A 20,051-nucleotide genomic window follows, 5' to 3' on the forward strand; every position below is an offset into this window, starting at 1 on the left:
AGGTGGCCACCGCATTGCTGGAGATTTTCTCCCGAGTGGGTTTTCCCCAGGAAATGCTCACTGACCGGGGGACCCAATTCATGTCCCAGCTGATGGAGGCCCTCTGTAAGCAAGTCCAGGTGCGACATCTGGTGGCCAGCCCGTACCATCCACAGACTAATGGCCTGTGCGAGCGGTTCAATGGCACCTTAAAGCAGATGCTTAAGATGTTGGTCGACTCCCATGGGCGTGACTGGGAGCGGTATCTCCCACACCTGTTATTTGCTTACCGGGAGGTTCCACAGGCCTCAACAGGATTCTCACCGTTTGAGCTCCTGTACGGGCGACGTGTGCGGGGCCCCCTGGCTCTGGTGAAAGAGGCTTGGGAAGGGGATTTGGCCACCCCTGGAGTGTCGGTTATCGAGTATGTCATGCGCTTCCGGGACAAAATGCAGGCCTTGACGCAACTGGTACACGACAATATGGCTCAAGCCCAGGCCGATCAGAAGCGTTGGTACGACCAGAACGCTTGTGAGAGGACCTACCAAGTGGGTCAAAAGGTGTGGGTACTGGTCCCCGTACCACAGGACAAGCTTCAGGCAGCCTGGGAAGGCCCATACCTCGTGTACCAGCAGCTCAACCCTGTAACGTACCTGGTCACCCTGGACCCTGCCCGTGGAAGGCGGAAGCCCTTCCATGTGAACATGATGAAGGCACATCATGAGCGGGAGGCATGTGCGCTCCCCGTGTGCAACCTGCCCGAGGAGGGAGAAGCGGAAACCCTCTTGGATATGCTAGCCCAGGTTAGGGCAGGCGGATCCATTGAGGATGTGGAGGTTGGCCACCAGCTCTTGGAAGACCAACGGTCCCAGCTGTGGGCCACCCTCCTCCCCTTCCGGGGGTTGTTTACCAACCAGCCCGGAAGGACTGACTTGGCTGTCCATCACGTGGACACTGGGGATCATCCCCCGATCCGGCGTTCAGCATATCGGGTCTCCCTGGAGGTGCAGCAACACATGCGCCAGGAGATTGACGAGATGCTGAAGCTGGGGGTGATCCAGGCATCCAACAGCGCTTGGGCCTCGCCTGTAGTCCTCGTCCCTAAGAAGGACCGAACCACTCGGTTCTGCGTGGACTACAGGGGGCTCAATGCGGTCACGGTCGCCGATGCGTACCCAATGCCACGCATCGATGACCTGCTCGATCAGTTGGCCGGGGCTCAGTACCTGACCATCATGGATCTGAGCCGGGGATATTGGCAGATCCCCCTGACTCGCAAGGCCAGGGAACGCTCTGCCTTTATTACCCCATTTGGACTGTACGAGTCCACGGTGATGCCATTCGGGATGAGGAATGCCCCTGCCACTTTCCAGCGGATGGTCAACACCCTGCTCAAGGGACTTGAAGGGTACGCGGCCGCGTACCTGGATGACATTGCCGTCTTCAGTCCCACCTGGGAGGACCACCTAGAGCATCTAGCACAGGTGCTCAGGCGGATCCACCGGGCAGGTTTGACCATCAAGCCGGGAAAGTGTCAGCTGGCCATGAGCGAGGTCCAGTACCTCGGTCACCGGGTAGGTGGGAGAACACTGAAGCCCGAGCCTGAGAAAGTGGAAGCCATCGCATCCTGGCCCACCCCCAGGACCAAGAAGCAGGTGATGTCCTTCTTGGGGACCGCTGGGTACTATAGGAGGTTTGTTCCATGCTATAGTAGCCTGGCAAAGCCCTTGACGGACCTCACCAAGAAGAAGCTGCCCTCTGCAGTCGATTGGACAATGGACTGCGAGACAGCCTTCCGGGCCCTAAAGGACGCCCTGTCCAGCCCGCCCGTGCTACAGGCAGCCGACTTCACGCGGCCGTTTGTAGTACAGACCGACGCCAGTGACTTCGGCCTCGGTGCGGTGCTCAGCCAGGTGGACTCTGCGAGCCAAGAGCACCCAGTCTTGTACCTGAGCAGGAAGCTGTTACCAAGGGAAGTTGCCTATTCCACGATGGAGAAGGAGTGCCTGGCCATAGTGTGGGCCCTGCAGCGTCTGCAACCCTATCTATACGGGCGCCACTTCATCGTGGAGACGGACCACAATCCCCTCAGCTGGTTGCACACCGTCTCTGGGACGAATGGGCGATTGTTGCGATGGAGCCTTGCGCTCCAGCAATACAACTTCACCATTCGCCACAAAAGGGGCCGTGACCACGGTAACGCAGACGGGCTGTCCCGACAAGGAGAGGTCGCGGACGGGCGCACGGGGGAACACCGGAGTGTGCTGCCCCCTAGCGCCCTCAAAAGGGGGGAGGTGTGAGGCAAATCCCGGGATATGAAGATGAATTATGACTCCAGTCATAATCGCTCATCACTCCCTGGCAGTGCCCCCTCCCTTCTTGTTCTCAGTGTTCCACTTACACCTCCATGGCCATGTCCTGTGATATGGAGATGAGGTGGTGTGGGAACAAAGGACACAGGATGACTCCCTGCCGTCACCCTGTAACAAGAGTTGTATCTCATTACAAGGCTATGGAAATAGCCAGACAGAACGACTCCAGTAAAAAATGGTTCATATCTCGCAAGCCATATTTCCGATAAATATGGCAACCATAAAAATGGTGTCTCCGCATGTGGACGATGCCGGCACCCCCTTTTTATGGGAGCAGGACATTGGGAAATGCCCCAGGCGTGATATCAGCCAATGGGGAACTGGCAGACAGGTCATGAGTCCCCTCGTTCTGTAGCTAAATTCATAACTGTCACAATGAGAGCATTGGCGTCCGCCTACGACGCTCCCAGGCAAAGTTATGCCCATATTCCATGTTGGGATATTGTCCATAACTCAAGCCAGGGGTGGAGCAGTGCTCCCTGTGAGGTCACGAAGGTAGGAGGGGACCTGGATCTGCCCAGGTTGATAACCCTACTTCGGCCATTTTCCAGTGTTCTTCTGCTCGGGGGCCTGGTTGGGAAAGACCTGTGAGGGAGTTCCTGGAAACCTGGTCTACAGCGCCCCCCTGTGGCCAGACGCAACAAGGTAACTGCTGGAACTGTGTATGCCTGTTTGTAACCCATGCTTTGATTGTAACTGTACTCTGACATATGTATATTCTGTAGATTCCCTATTGTATATATTGTAGTTTCTAGTGTGCTTTAGGCTGATTAAATTATATAATTAATCTTGGGCTGTTCTGTTATCGCGATCTTGAATCCCACGTCTGTGTGTTCGGCTAATAGTTACCGTAAATCGGTTGGTGGCAGCGAATTGTGCCAAGGATTATTGTGGGGAGGCCAGTGAGATTCGGGGAGATTTTATATATTCCGCCCGCGGAGGTCGGGGGAATATATACCCTACTCTCACCGGGGACCCTTCAATAATCGGCATAAGTAGTATAGCGGCCTCCTTGCTTATTGTCGGGCAATTCCATAATTGGCCTGACTATAAGAGGGGCGCTAGAGAGCGCGTCACGTGCTCTGTCGGTCGGGAGGTATAAAGGAGGGGTGACCCCCCACTTGTTACCCCCCGATTGTGACGTACTGGTAGCCAGCGCGGGGGATTTCTGAGTGACCCCCCCGGTGGTTTGTGACAATAAGTCTTTCACATTGACTTGTGATGTAATATCTGTGTGGTCATGGAAGAATTCTTTTAGCCGTAATTTGCGGAAGAATTCTTCAACATCACTACAAAACCGAGCCGTGTCAAGTTGCTTAGTGGGACAGAATGTTAGTCCCTTTGATAGAACATTCATTTCTACCGTGCTTGGCTCATAATGTGAAAGGTTCACAACAGAGGACAATGTATTTAAATTATTCTGGAACTTGGGCTTACCTTCAGCTACATTGAGACCTGCTTTCTTCCGGAGTCTGATGAGTTTCTTTTTCTTGTTGATAATCAGGCTGTATTGTAATTTGTTGTAAAAATCCTGTAATGTGTCCTTAATTAGATGTGATCCAGGTCCTTGTATTCTGTCCTTTAAAGCATCTATGTTGTTTTGGATGGTTCTCTTTTTGTTGTAGAAAAATCCAATGAGGTGATTCCGCAGTCTCTCAGATGACCTGTAGCAGTTTCTGTGAAAAATGCGTATTGTAGGTGAAGTGAGTTGGGTTCCTTATTGTGAGGCCTTTAGGGATCGAGTTTTCTTTTTTGTATCTGGATAGAAAGAAGATGTCGCTGTTCAGTTGTGCCAGTTTCTTCAGTGGGTTTTTCAGATCCATATGTGTTCGGTACAATGGGGTATCTTCCATTCTTACAATGTGCAATACAGGGTAATATTGTGGTACCGTGTTAGGATTTCAATTGATTTTTCTGGCTATGTCCCAAGAATGACAAAAGTATTTTAGGAGTGATACCTTTATAGGCTAACCAGAAAAATCATATTAGCAAGCTTTCAGAGCACAAAGGCTCCTTCTTCAGGCAATTACAAATGAATAACTGAGACCAAACACAACATTTAAATGAATGTTACAACAGGACATGGGAAAGATGATGCCTCCTAAATGTTGTGTTTAGTCTCAATAATTAATTTGTAATTTGCCTGAAGAAGGAGCCTTTGTGCTCTGAAAGCTTGCTAATATAATTTTTCTGGTTAGCCTATAAAGGTAACACTCCTAAAATACTTTTGTCATTTTTGGGACATAGTATTTCAATTGATTTTTCTGGCTAACACGGTACCACAATATTACCCTGTATTGCACATTATTACACAAGTATAAAACATACAATACTGGTGGATAAAACAAGACTGAGCACAAGACCTTCACAGCCGTCTACACATCATAGGGAGATTTCATGGCCCCTTCTCTCCATCTACCTGATCATCCTGAGGAACATCGGGGTCTTCTTGGCTACAGTCCTGTGGGAGAAGAGGACAGGGACATCTCTCTGGTGTTGTCCTCTTACTGGATAGACCTGGAGGAGACACATACAGGGGCTGAATTCATTCCTTACATACAGATAATTAGAGGCAGTGTGTATTTAGTCCTGTCTATTACCTGGTGATGTGAGGGGCTGGGGAACCTCCATCATGACGTCCTTGTACAGATCTTTGTGTCCTTCTAAATACTCCCACTCCTCCATGGAGAAATAGACGGTGACGTCCTGACACCTTATAGGAACCTGACACATACAAAGATACCGTCACCCCCGATCCCTTCATAGCGTTACTGTATAATGTCCCAGCATTCCCAGCAGTGTCACCTCTCCAGTCAGCAGCTCAATCATCTTGTAGGTGAGTTCTAGGATCTTCTGGTCATTGATGTCCTCATGTATCGGGGGGTGAGGTGGAGGCCCTGTGATTGGGCTCAGGGGTCTTCCCCATCCCTCAGACACAGGGGCCTGACAGCGCTCACTAGAGGTCTTCTTCACTACTGTGTAATCCTGGTTATGGAGAGACACAGTAATAAATCTCACTCCAGACATTTCCAGAGTCCTCACCTCTCCAGTTCTGTCCATCTGTTATTCCCATAGATAAGAATGATGTAATGTGACGTCATCAGAATCTCTCACCTCTCCAGTAAGCCGGAAGAGGATCTCTAGGGTGAGGTGTAATATCCTCTCCGCCATCTTGTCCCTGTCCATATCCATCCTTCACGGGGCAATCAGGAGAATTCTCTTATATAGAAGATCTCCACTGAGAGGATCCGATATTGTAGGGACCTGAATGGGGAGAAGATGACGATGTAACATCATAAAGAATCCACTGTAATAATACAATTACTGGAGATAATAAGGGGAAACATAAGATGAGAACATTCTGGGGAAACATTGTACTGTGTGGGGGCAGAGCGGGGCCGAGGACCAAGAGGGCAAAAAGGGGCCGAGGACCGAGGGGGCAAAAAGGGGCCGAGGACCGAGGGGGCAAAAAGGGGCCGAGGACCGAGAGGATGGAAAGGGGCCGAGGACCGAGAGGGTGGAAAGGGGCCGAGGGAAGAAAGGGGCCGAGGACCGAAAGGGGCCGAGGATCGAGGGCGGAAAGGGGCCGAGGATCGAGGGCGGAAAGGGGCCGAGGACCGAGGGCGGAAAGGGGCCGAGGACCGAGGGCGGAAAGGGGCCGAGGACCGAGGGCGGAAAGGGGCCGAGGACCGAGGGCGGAAAGGGGCCGAGGACCGAGGGCGGAAAGGGGCCGAGGACCGAGGGCGGAAAGGGGCCGAGGACCGAGGGCGGAAAGGGGCCGAGGACCGAGGGCAGAAAGGGGCCGAGGACCGAGGGCAGAAAGGGGCCGAGGACCGAGGGCAGAAAGGGGCCGAGGACCGAGGGCAGAAAGGGGCCGAGGACCGAGGGCAGAAAGGGGCCGAGGACCGAGGGCAGAAAGGGGCCGAGGACCGAGGGCAGAAAGGGGCCGAGGACCGAGGGCAGAAAGGGGCCGAGGACCGAGGGCAGAAAGGGGCCGAGGACCGAGGGCAGAAAGGGGCCGAGGACCGAGGGCAGAAAGGGGCCGAGGACCGAGGGCAGAAAGGGGCCGAGGACCGAGGGCAGAAAGGGGCCGAGGACCGAGGGCAGAAAGGGGCCGAGGACCGAGGGCAGAAAGGGGCCGAGGACCGAGGGCAGAAAGGGGCCGAGGACCGAGGGCAGAAAGGGGCCGAGGACCGAGGGCAGAAAGGGGCCGAGGACCGAGGGCAGAAAGGGGCCGAGGACTGAGGGCAGAAAGGGGCCGAGGACCGAGGGCAGAAAGGGGCCGAGGACTGAGGGCAGAAAGGGGCTGAGGACCGAGGGCAGACGGGTTTCTTCACTTCCGGCCTCTCATAGTTGGGGTGTTTGTATCTATCAGAGGAAAAGGAACAAAAAAATTACGATTCATAGAAATCAGCGAGAGAAAAACATCATAAAGTCTCAGAGCTGAAGGGGTTAATGCCGCCTGCCCCAGTAATGGGGAATCTCCACACACCTCCACCTGCAGAGCCGCACACTAGATATATAATACCCTGCACCTACCTCCACCTGCAGAGCCGCACACTAGATATATAATACCCTGCACCTACCTCCACCTGCAGAGCCGCACACTAGATATATAATACCCTGCACCTACCTCCACCTGCAGAGCCGCACACTAGATATATAATACCCTGCACCTACCTCCTCCTGCAGAGCCGCACACTAGATATATAATACCCTGCACCTACCTCCACCTGCAGAGCCGCACACTAGATATATAATACCCTGCACCTACCTCCACCTGCAGAGCCGCACACTAGATATATAATACCCTGCACCTACCTCCACCTGCAGAGCCGCACACTAGATATATAATACCCTGCACCTACCTCCACCTGCAGAGCCGCACACTAGATATATAATACCCTGCACCTGCCTCCACCTGCAGAGCCGCACACTAGATATATAATACCCTGCACCTGCCTCCACCTGCAGAGCCGCACACTAGATATATAATACCCTGCACCTACCTCCACCTGCAGAGCCGCACACTAGATATATAATACCCTGCACCTACCTCCACCTGCAGAGCCGCACACTAGATATATAATACCCTGCACCTACCTCCACCTGCAGAGCCGCACACTAGATATATAATACCCTGCACCTACCTCCACCTGCAGAGCCGCACACTAGATATATAATACCCTGCACCTACCTCCACCTGCAGAGCCGCACACTAGATATATAATACCCTGCACCTACCTCCACCTGCAGAGCCGCACACTAGATATATAATACCCTGCACCTACCTCCACCTGCAGAGCCGCACACTAGATATATAATACCCTGCACCTACCTCCACCTGCAGAGCCGCACACTAGATATATAATACCCTGCACCTACCTCCTCCTGCAGAGCCGCACACTAGATATATAATACCCTGCACCTACCTCCACCTGCAGAGCCGCACACTAGATATATAATACCCCGCACCTACCTCCACCTGCAGAGCCGCACACTAGATATATAATACCCCGCACCTACCTCCTCCTGCAGAGCCGCACACTAGATATATAATACCCCGCACCTACCTCCACCTGCAGAGCCGCACACTAGATATATAATACCCCGCACCTACCTCCTCCTGCAGAGCCGCACACTAGATATATAATACCCTGCACCTACCTCCACCTGCAGAGCCGCACACTAGATATATAATACCCCGCACCTACCTCCACCTGTAGAGCCGCACACTAGATATATAATACCCCGCACCTACCTCCACCTGCAGAGCCGCACACTAGATATATAATACCCCGCACCTACCTCCTCCTGCAGAGCCGCACACTAGATATATAATACCCTGCACCTACCTCCACCTGCAGAGCCGCACACTAGATATATAATACCCTGCACCTACCTCCACCTGCAGAGCCGCACACTAGATATATAATACCCTGCACCTACCTCCACCTGCAGAGCCGCACACTAGATATATAATACCCTGCACCTACCTCCACCTGCAGAGCCGCACACTAGATATATAATACCCTGCACCTACCTCCTCCTGCAGAGCCGCACACTAGATATATAATACCCTGCACCTACCTCCACCTGCAGAGCCGCACACTAGATATATAATACCCTGCACCTACCTCCACCTGCAGAGCCGCACACTAGATATATAATACCCTGCACCTACCTCCACCTGCAGAGCCGCACACTAGATATATAATACCCTGCACCTACCTCCACCTGCAGAGCCGCACACTAGATATATAATACCCTGCACCTACCTCCTCCTGCAGAGCCGCACACTAGATATATAATACCCTGCACCTACCTCCTCCTGCAGAGCCGCACACTAGATATATAATACCCTGCACCTACCTCCACCTGCAGAGCCGCACACTAGATATATAATACCCTGCACCTACCTCCACCTGCAGAGCCGCACACTAGATATATAATACCCTGCACCTACCTCCACCTGCAGAGCCGCACACTAGATATATGGCTGCTCTGTGCTTACAGGACCTGTGATGATGTCACATGGAGGGGAGGAGTCAGGGGGTCACATGATCAGCTCCTCAGTGTATGCAGTAGTGATGGGAAATCTAGTTCATTTTGGTGATTAGTTCACTGAAAAGATTAGTTCAAAAGATTAGTTCATTTAGTTCAGTATAGTTTAGTTTAGTATTTCTCTCCTGTGAGGAGCTGATAGGAAATGCATCATGTGACCTGTGAACTAAATGAACTCTATGAGCTGCTGAACTGAATGTTGTATTGAGAATGAATCAGGACAGTCTAGTTCAGTCTGATGCATCTCACTGAGCACAGCAGTGCCCCCTGTGGTAGTGTAGAGTACTGACCCATAATGAATGTGTATGAGGGAGCCCAGCAGCGCCACCTGTGGTAGTGTAGAGTACTGACCCATAATGAATGTGTATGAGGAGCCCAGCAGCGCCCCCTGTGGTAGTGTAGAGTACTGACCCATAATGAATGTGTATGAGGGAGCCCAGCAGCGCCCCCTGTGGTAGTGTAGAGTACTGACCCATAATGAATGTGTATGAGGGAGCCCAGCAGCGCCACCTGTGGTAGTGTAGAGTACTGACCCATAATGAATGTGTATGAGGAGCCCAGCAGCGCCCCCTGTGGTAGTGTAGAGTACTGACCCATAATGAATGTGTATGAGGGAGCCCAGCAGCGCCACCTGTGGTAGTGTAGAGTACTGACTCATAATGAATGTGTATGAGGGAGCCCAGCAGCGCCCCCTGTGGTAGTGTAGAGTACTGACCCATAATGAATGTGTATGAGGAGCCCAGCAGCGCCCCCTGTGGTAGTGTAGAGTACTGACCCATAATGAATGTGTATGAGGGAGCCCAGCAGCGCCCCCTGTGGTAGTGTAGAGTACTGACCCATAATGAATGTGTATGAGGGAGCCCAGCAGCGCCACCTGTGGTAGTGTAGAGTACTGACTCATAATGAATGTGTATGAGGGAGCCCAGCAGCGCCCCCTGTGGTAGTGTAGAGTACTGACCCATAATGAATGTGTATGAGGAGCCCAGCAGCGCCCCCTGTGGTAGTGTAGAGTACTGACCCATAATGAATGTGTATGAGGGAGCCCAGCAGCGCCACCTGTGGTAGTGTAGAGTACTGACTCATAATGAATGTGTATGAGGGAGCCCAGCAGCGCCCCCTGTGGTAGTGTAGAGTACTGACCCATAATGAATGTGTATGAGGAGCCCAGCAGCGCCCCCTGTGGTAGTGTAGAGTACTGACCCATAATGAATGTGTATGAGGGAGCCCAGCAGCGCCCCCTGTGGTAGTGTAGAGTACTGACCCATAATGAATGTGTATGAGGGAGCCCAGCAGCGCCACCTGTGGTAGTGTAGAGTACTGACTCATAATGAATGTGTATGAGGGAGCCCAGCAGCGCCCCCTGTGGTAGTGTAGAGTACTGACCCATAATGAATGTGTATGAGGGAGCCCAGCAGCGCCCCCTGTGGTAGTGTAGAGTACTGACTCATAATGAATGTGTATGAGGGAGCCCAGCAGCGCCCCCTGTGGTAGTGTAGAGTACTGACTCATAATGAATGTGTATGAGGGAGCCCAGCAGCGCCCCCTGTGGTAGTGTAGAGTACTGACCCATAATGAATGTGTATGAGAAGCCCAGCAGCGCCCCCTGTGGTAGTGTAGAGTACTGACCCATAATGAATGTGTATGAGGGAGCCCAGCAGCGCCCCCTGTGATAGTGTAGAGTACTGACCCATAATGAATGTGTATGAGGAGCCGAGCAGCGCCCCCTGTGGTAGTGTAGAGTACTGACCCATAATGAATGTGTATGAGGAGCCCAGCAGCGCCCCCTGTGGTAGTGTAGAGTACTGACCCATAATGAATGTGTATGAGGGAGCCCAGCAGCGCCCCCTGTGGTAGTGTAGAGTACTGACCCATAATGAATGTGTATGAGGAGCCCAGCAGCGCCCCCTGTGGTAGTGTAGAGTACTGACCCATAATGAATGTGTATGAGGGAGCCCAGCAGTGCCCCCTGTGGTACTGTAGAGTACTGACCCATAATGAATGTGTATGAGGGAGCCCAGCAGCGCCCCCTGTGGTAGTGTAGAGTACTGACTCATAATGAATGTGTATGAGGGAGCCCAGCAGCGCCCCATGTGGTAGTGTAGAGTACTGACCCATAATGAATGTGTATGAGGGAGCCCAGCAGCGCCCCCTGTGGTAGTGTAGAGTACTGACCCATAATGAATGTGTATGAGGAGCCCAGCAGCGCCCCCTGTGGTAGTGTAGAGTACTGACCCATAATGAATGTGTATGAGGGAGCACAGCAGCGCCCCCTGTGGTAGTGTAGAGTACTGACTCATAATGAATGTGTATGAGGGAGCCCAGCAGTGGCCCCTGTGGTAGTGTAGAGTACTGACCCATAATGAATGTGTATGAGGGAGCCCAGCAGCGCCCCCTGTGGTAGTGTAGAGTACTGACCCATAATGAATGTGTATGAGGAGCCCAGCAGCGCCCCCTGTGGTAGTGTAGAGTACTGACCCATAATGAATGTGTATGAGAGAGCACAGCAGCGCCCCCTGTGGTAGTGTAGAGTACTGACCCATAATGAATGTGTATGAGGGAGCCCAGCAGCGCCCCCTGTGGTAGTGTAGAGTACTGACTCATAATGAATGTGTATGAGGGAGCCCAGCAGCGCCCCCTGTGGTAGTGTAGAGTACTGACTCATAATGAATGTGTATGAGGGAGCCCAGCAGCGCCCCCTGTGGTAGTGTAGAGTACTGACCCATAATGAATGTGTATGAGGGAGCCCAGCAGCACCCCCTGTGGTAGTGTAGAGTACTGACCCATAATGAATGTGTATGAGGAGCCCAGCAGCGCCCCCTGTGGTAGTGTAGAGTACTGACCCATAATGAATGTGTATGAGGGAGCCCAGCAGTGCCCCCTGTGGTAGTGTAGAGTACTGACCCATAATGAATGTGTATGAGAGAGCCCAGCAGCGCCCCCTGTGGTAGTGTAGAGTACTGACTCATAATGAATGTGTATGAGGGAGCCCAGCAGCGCCCCATGTGGTAGTGTAGAGTACTGACCCATAATGAATGTGTATGAGGGAGCCCAGCAGCGCCCCCTGTGGTAGTGTAGAGTACTGACCCATAATGAATGTGTATGAGGAGCCCAGCAGCGCCCCCTGTGGTAGTGTAGAGTACTGACCCATAATGAATGTGTATGAGGGAGCACAGCAGCGCCCCCTGTGGTAGTGTAGAGTACTAACTCATAATGAATGTGTATGAGGGAGCCCAGCAGTGCCCCCTGTGGTAGTGTAGAGTACTGACCCATAATGAATGTGTATGAGGGAGCCCAGCAGCGCCCCCTGTGGTAGTGTAGAGTACTGACCCATAATGAATGTGTATGAGGAGCCCAGCAGCGCCCCCTGTGGTAGTGTAGAGTACTGACCCATAATGAATGTGTATGAGGGAGCACAGCAGCGCCCCCTGTGGTAGTGTAGAGTACTGACCCATAATGAATGTGTATGAGGGAGCCCAGCAGCGCCCCCTGTGGTAGTGTAGAGTACTGACTCATAATGAATGTGTATGAGGGAGCCCAGCAGCGCCCCCTGTGGTAGTGTAGAGTACTGACTCATAATGAATGTGTATGAGGGAGCCCAGCAGCGCCCCCTGTGGTAGTGTAGAGTACTGACCCATAATGAATGTGTATGAGGGAGCCCAGCAGCACCCCCTGTGGTAGTGTAGAGTACTGACCCATAATGAATGTGTATGAGGAGCCCAGCAGCGCCCCCTGTGGTAGTGTAGAGTACTGACCCATAATGAATGTGTATGAGGGAGCACAGCAGTGCCCCCTGTGGTAGTGTAGAGTACTGACCCATAATGAATGTGTATGAGGGAGCCCAGCAGCGCCCCCTGTGGTAGTGTAGAGTACTGACCCATAATGAATGTGTATGAGGAGCCCAGCAGCGCCCCCTGTGGTAGTGTAGAGTACTGACCCATAATGAATGTGTATGAGGGAGCACAGCAGCGCCCCCTGTGGTAGTGTAGAGTACTGACCCATAATGAATGTGTATGAGGGAGCCCAGCAGCGCCCCCTGTGGTAGTGTAGAGTACTGACTCATAATGAATGTGTATGAGAGAGCCCAGCAGCGCCCCCTGTGGTAGTGTAGAGTACTGACTCATAATGAATGTGTATGAGGGAGCCCAGCAGCGCCCCCTGTGGTAGTGTAGAGTACTGACCCATAATGAATGTGTATGAGGGAGCCCAGCAGCACCCCCTGTGGTAGTGTAGAGTACTGACCCATAATGAATGTGTATGAGGAGCCCAGCAGCGCCCCCTGTGGTAGTGTAGAGTACTGACCCATAATGAATGTGTATGAGGAGCCCAGCAGCGCCCCCTGTGGTAGTGTAGAGTACTGACCCATAATGAATGTGTATGAGGAGCCCAGCAGCGCCCCCTGTGGTAGTGTAGAGTACTGACTCATAATGAATGTGTATGAGGGAGCCCAGCAGCGCCCCCTGTGGCAGTGTAGAGTACTGACTCATAATGAATGTGTATGAGGGAGCCCAGCAGCGCCCCTTGTGGTAGTGTAGAGTACTGACTCATAATGAATGTGTATGAGGGAGCCCAGCAGTGCCCCCTGTGGTAGTGTAGAGTACTGACCCATAATGAATGTGTATGAGGGAGCCCAGCAGCGCCCCCTGTGGTAGTGTAGAGTACTGACCCATAATGAATGTGTATGAGGGAGCCCAGCAGCACCCCCTGTGGTAGTGTAGAGTACTGACTCATAATGAATGTGTATGAGGGAGCCCAGCAGCGCCCCTTGTGGTAGTGTAGAGTACTGACTCATAATGAATGTGTATGAGGGAGCCCAGCAGCGCCCCTTGTGGTAGTGTAGAGTACTGACTCATAATGAATGTGTATGAGGAGCCCAGCAGCGCCCCCTGTGGTAGTGTAGAGTACTGACTCATAATGAATGTGTATGAGGGAGCCCAGCAGCGCCCCCTGTGGTAGTGTAGAGTACTGACTCATAATGAATGTGTATGAGGGAGCCCAGCAGTGGCCCCTGTGGTAGTGTAGAGTACTGACCCATAATGAATGTGTATGAGGGAGCCCAGCAGCGCCCCCTGTGGTAGTGTAGAGTACTGACCCATAATGAATGTGTATGAGGAGCCCAGCAGCGCCCCCTGTGGTAGTGTAGAGTACTGACCCATAATGAATGTGTATGAGAGAGCACAGCAGCGCCCCCTGTGGTAGTGTAGAGTACTGACCCATAATGAATGTGTATGAGGGAGCCCAGCAGCGCCCCCTGTGGTAGTGTAGAGTACTGACTCATAATGAATGTGTATGAGGGAGCCCAGCAGCGCCCCCTGTGGTAGTGTAGAGTACTGACTCATAATGAATGTGTATGAGGGAGCCCAGCAGCGCCCCCTGTGGTAGTGTAGAGTACTGACCCATAATGAATGTGTATGAGGGAGCCCAGCAGCACCCCCTGTGGTAGTGTAGAGTACTGACCCATAATGAATGTGTATGAGGAGCCCAGCAGCGCCCCCTGTGGTAGTGTAGAGTACTGACCCATAATGAATGTGTATGAGGGAGCCCAGCAGTGCCCCCTGTGGTAGTGTAGAGTACTGACCCATAATGAATGTGTATGAGAGAGCCCAGCAGCGCCCCCTGTGGTAGTGTAGAGTACTGACTCATAATGAATGTGTATGAGGGAGCCCAGCAGCGCCCCATGTGGTAGTGTAGAGTACTGACCCATAATGAATGTGTATGAGGGAGCCCAGCAGCGCCCCCTGTGGTAGTGTAGAGTACTGACCCATAATGAATGTGTATGAGGAGCCCAGCAGCGCCCCCTGTGGTAGTGTAGAGTACTGACCCATAATGAATGTGTATGAGGGAGCACAGCAGCGCCCCCTGTGGTAGTGTAGAGTACTAACTCATAATGAATGTGTATGAGGGAGCCCAGCAGTGCCCCCTGTGGTAGTGTAGAGTACTGACCCATAATGAATGTGTATGAGGGAGCCCAGCAGCGCCCCCTGTGGTAGTGTAGAGTACTGACCCATAATGAATGTGTATGAGGAGCCCAGCAGCGCCCCCTGTGGTAGTGTAGAGTACTGACCCATAATGAATGTGTATGAGGGAGCACAGCAGCGCCCCCTGTGGTAGTGTAGAGTACTGACCCATAATGAATGTGTATGAGGGAGCCCAGCAGCGCCCCCTGTGGTAGTGTAGAGTACTGACTCATAATGAATGTGTATGAGGGAGCCCAGCAGCGCCCCCTGTGGTAGTGTAGAGTACTGACTCATAATGAATGTGTATGAGGGAGCCCAGCAGCGCCCCCTGTGGTAGTGTAGAGTACTGACCCATAATGAATGTGTATGAGGGAGCCCAGCAGCACCCCCTGTGGTAGTGTAGAGTACTGACCCATAATGAATGTGTATGAGGAGCCCAGCAGCGCCCCCTGTGGTAGTGTAGAGTACTGACCCATAATGAATGTGTATGAGGGAGCACAGCAGTGCCCCCTGTGGTAGTGTAGAGTACTGACCCATAATGAATGTGTATGAGGGAGCCCAGCAGCGCCCCCTGTGGTAGTGTAGAGTACTGACCCATAATGAATGTGTATGAGGAGCCCAGCAGCGCCCCCTGTGGTAGTGTAGAGTACTGACCCATAATGAATGTGTATGAGGGAGCACAGCAGCGCCCCCTGTGGTAGTGTAGAGTACTGACCCATAATGAATGTGTATGAGGGAGCCCAGCAGCGCCCCCTGTGGTAGTGTAGAGTACTGACTCATAATGAATGTGTATGAGAGAGCCCAGCAGCGCCCCCTGTGGTAGTGTAGAGTACTGACTCATAATGAATGTGTATGAGGGAGCCCAGCAGCGCCCCCTGTGGTAGTGTAGAGTACTGACCCATAATGAATGTGTATGAGGGAGCCCAGCAGCACCCCCTGTGGTAGTGTAGAGTACTGACCCATAATGAATGTGTATGAGGAGCCCAGCAGCGCCCCCTGTGGTAGTGTAGAGTACTGACCCATAATGAATGTGTATGAGGAGCCCAGCAGCGCCCCCTGTGGTAGTGTAGAGTACTGACCCATAATGAATGTGTATGAGGAGCCCAGCAGCGCCCCCTGTGGTAGTGTAGAGTACTGACTCATAATGAATGTGTATGAGGGAGCCCAGCAGCGCCCCCTGTGGCAGTGTAGAGTACTGACTCATAATGAATGTGTATGAGGGAGCCCAGCAGCGCCCCTTGTGGTAGTGTAGAGTACTGACTCATAATGAATGTGTATGAGGGAGCCCAGCAGTGCCCCCTGTGGTAGTGTAGAGTACTGACCCATAATGAATGTGTATGAGGGAGCCCAGCAGCGCCCCCTGTGGTAGTGTAGAGTACTGACCCATAATGAATGTGTATGAGGGAGCCCAGCAGCACCCCCTGTGGTAGTGTAGAGTACTGACTCATAATGAATGTGTATGAGGGAGCCCAGCAGCGCCCCTTGTGGTAGTGTAGAGTACTGACTCATAATGAATGTGTATGAGGGAGCCCAGCAGCGCCCCTTGTGGTAGTGTAGAGTACTGACTCATAATGAATGTGTATGAGGAGCCCAGCAGCGCCCCCTGTGGTAGTGTAGAGTACTGACTCATAATGAATGTGTATGAGGGAGCCCAGCAGCGCCCCCTGTGGTAGTGTAGAGTACTGACCCATAATGAATGTGTATGAGGGAGCCCAGCAGCACCCCCTGTGGCAGTGTAGAGTACTGACCCATAACGAATGTGTATGAGGAGCCCAGCAGCGCCCCCTGTGGTAGTGTAGAGTACTGACCCATAATGAATGTGTATGAGGAGCCCAGCAGCGCCCCCTGTGGTAGTGTAGAGTACTGACCCATAATGAATGTGTATGAGGAGCCCAGCAGCGCCCCCTGTGGTAGTGTAGAGTACTGACCCATAATGAATGTGTATGAGGAGCCCAGAAGCGCCCCCTGTGGTAGTGTAGAGTACTGACTCATAATGAATGTGTATGAGGGAGCCCAGCAGCGCCCCCTGTGGCAGTGTAGAGTACTGACTCATAATGAATGTGTATGAGGGAGCCCAGCAGCGCCCCTTGTGGTAGTGTAGAGTACTGACTCATAATGAATGTGTATGAGGGAGCCCAGCAGTGCCCCCTGTGGTAGTGTAGAGTACTGACCCATAATGAATGTGTATGAGGGAGCCCAGCAGCGCCCCCTGTGGTAGTGTAGAGTACTGACCCATAATGAATGTGTATGAGGGAGCCCAGCAGCACCCCCTGTGGTAGTGTAGAGTACTGACTCATAATGAATGTGTATGAGGGAGCCCAGCAGCGCCCCTTGTGGTAGTGTAGAGTACTGACTCATAATGAATGTGTATGAGGGAGCCCAGCAGCGCCCCTTGTGGTAGTGTAGAGTACTGACTCATAATGAATGTGTATGAGGAGCCCAGCAGCGCCCCCTGTGGTAGTGTAGAGTACTGACTCATAATGAATGTGTATGAGGGAGCCCAGCAGCGCCCCCTGTGGTAGTGTAGAGTACTGACCCATAATGAATGTGTATGAGGGAGCCCAGCAGCACCCCCTGTGGTAGTGTAGAGTACTGACCCATAATGAATGTGTATGAGGAGCCCAGCAGCGCCCCCTGTGGTAGTGTAGAGTACTGACCCATAATGAATGTGTATGAGGAGCCCAGCAGCACCCCCTGTGGTAGTGTAGAGTACTGACCCATAATGAATGTGTATGAGGAGCCCAGCAGCGCCCCCTGTGGTAGTGTAGAGTACTGACCCATAATGAATGTGTATGAGGAGCCCAGCAGCGCCCCCTGTGGTAGTGTAGAGTACTGACTCATAATGAATGTGTATGAGGGAGCCCAGCAGCGCCCCCTGTGGTAGTGTAGAGTACTGACTCATAATGAATGTGTATGAGGGAGCCCAGCAGCGCCCCCTGTGGTAGTGTAGAGTACTGACTCATAATGTATGTGTATGAGGGAGCCCAGCAGCGCCCCCTGTGGTAGTGTAGAGTACTGACTCATAATGAATGTGTATGAGGGAGCCCAGCAGTGCCCCCTGTGGTAGTGTAGAGTACTGACTCATAATGAATGTGTATGAGGGAGCCCAGCAGCACCCCCTGTGGTAGTGTAGAGTACTGACTCATAATGAATGTGTATGAGGGAGCCCAGCAGCGCCCCCCTGTGGTAGTGTAGAGTACTGACTCATAATGAATGTGTATGAGGGAGCCCAGCAGCGCCCCCTGTGGTAGTGTAGAGTACTGACCCATAATGAATGTGTATGAGGGAGCCCAGCAGCGCCCCCTGTGGTAGTGTAGAGTACTGACCCATAATGAATGTGTATGAGGGAGCCCAGCAGCGCCCCCTGTGGTAGTGTAGAGTACTGGCTCATAATGAATGTGTATGAGGGAGCCCAGCAGCGCCCCCTATGGTAGTGTAGAGTACTGGCTCATAATGAATGTGTATGAGGGAGCCCAGCAGCACCCCCTGTGGTAGTGTAGAGTACTGACTCATAATGAATGTGTATGAGGGAGCCCAGCAGCGCCCCCCTGTGGTAGTGTAGAGTACTGACTCATAATGAATGTGTATGAGGGAGCTGAGAAGCAGTTCAGCAGCCACCATTTTCAGAACACAACATGAGCCAGTGGTAAAGATTTTAGCAAGACTGATCTAGGCTACAGGAGGCTGCTCCTCTACAAGAGGCTGATCTTATCACACAGACAGGTGAGGGGCATGAAACACAGAGAAACACTCTCTCTCATACACACATATGGGCTGTGTCTGTCTACTGTGCAATTTCAGTTTTTATTATTATTATTATTATTATTATTCTATTTGTATTTGATGTGTGGTATAGTGTTACTCCCTTCTTTTCCAGCATCAGGAGCTATAAAGAGCAAGTGTGAGAGCAGGAGCCTCCTGGAGCTGTAGAGGATCACTGTCTCCTCACACTGCTGTTTAGTTCAAAAGATTAGTTCATTTAGTTCAGTATCTCTCTGGAGGAGCTGACAGGAAATGCATCATGTGAACTAAATGAACTATATGAGCTGCTGAACTAAATGTTCTATTGAGAATGAATCAGAGCAGCCTAGTTCAGTCTGATGCATCTCACTGAGCCCAGAAACACACACAGAAACACGCTCTCTCATACACACATATGAGCAGTGTCTTGTCTACTCTGCAATTTCAGTTTTTATTATTACTAGTTGTATTTGATGTGTGGTCTAGTGTTTTACTACCTCCTTTTCCAGCATCAGGAGCTATAAAGAGCCAGTGTGAGGGCAGGAGCCTCCTGGAGCTGTAGAGGATCACTCTCTGTCTCCTCCCACTTTCTGTTTAGTTCATAATGAAGTAATCTCTGTCAGGATGGTGATAGATGAACTAGTTCACTCTGAGGAGTAGTTCATTTTGAACTACTCACTCACGAACTACCCATCACTAGTATGCAGGACTCTGCTGTGCTGGGTGTCATGGCGCTGGATGAGGGGAAGTTTATGTGTGGGGTCAGGAGGGGTTTACAGTGTGGATGTAGCAGAGCCGTGTGTGTACGAGGTGTACGGAGCAGAGCCGTGTATCTATGAGGTGTACGGAGCAGAGCCGTGTGTGTACGAGGTGTACGGAGCAGAGCCATGTATCTATGAGGTGTACGGAGCGGAGCCGTGTGTGTACGAGGTGTACAGAGTGGAGCCGTGTGTGTACGAGGTGTACGGAGCAGAGCCGTGTATCTAGGAGGTGTACGGAGCGGAGCCGTGTGTGTACGAGGTGTACGGAGCGGAGCCGTGTGTGTACGAGGTGTACGGAGCAGAGCCGTGTGTGTACGAGGTGTACGGAGCAGAGCCGTGTATCTATGAGGTGTACGGAGCGGAGCCGTGTGTGTACGAGGTGTACAGAGTGGAGCCGTGTGTGTACGAGGTGTACGGAGCAGAGCCGTGTATCTAGGAGGTGTACGGAGCGGAGCCGTGTGTGTACGAGGTGTACGGAGCGGAGCCGTGTGTGTACGAGGTGTACGGAGCAGAGCCGTGTGTGTACGGAGCAGAGCCGCGTGTGTACAAGGTGTACGGAGCGGAGTCGTGTGTGTGTATGAGGTGTACGGAGCGGAGCCGTGTGTGTGTACGAGGTGTGCGGAGCGGAGCCGTGTGTGTACGAGGTGTACGGAGCGGAGCCGTATGTGTACGAGGTGTAT

The 20,051-nt window shown here is 52.3% G+C and overlaps 1 protein-coding gene and 1 long non-coding RNA gene across 2 annotated transcripts in view; both read right to left on the reverse strand.

Annotated features, from left to right (window-relative positions):
• The window catches only part of LOC142258796 (uncharacterized), a 65,467-nt gene that overhangs the window by 14,333 nt on the left and 31,083 nt on the right, over positions 1-20,051 (reverse strand). The gene's annotated exons all lie outside the window — the stretch shown is intronic.
• Positions 3,658-5,033, reverse strand: LOC142258806 (uncharacterized). The gene is made up of 3 exons (XR_012727873.1): positions 4,952-5,033; positions 4,771-4,868; positions 3,658-4,109 (listed from the first exon to the last, which is right to left on the reverse strand). It is a non-coding gene; the product is annotated as an uncharacterized LOC142258806 (long non-coding RNA).

This window comes from Anomaloglossus baeobatrachus (assembly GCF_048569485.1).
Source record: "Anomaloglossus baeobatrachus isolate aAnoBae1 chromosome 5 unlocalized genomic scaffold, aAnoBae1.hap1 SUPER_5_unloc_11, whole genome shotgun sequence".
In the NCBI taxonomy this organism is placed as follows: Eukaryota; Metazoa; Chordata; class Amphibia; order Anura; family Aromobatidae; genus Anomaloglossus; species Anomaloglossus baeobatrachus.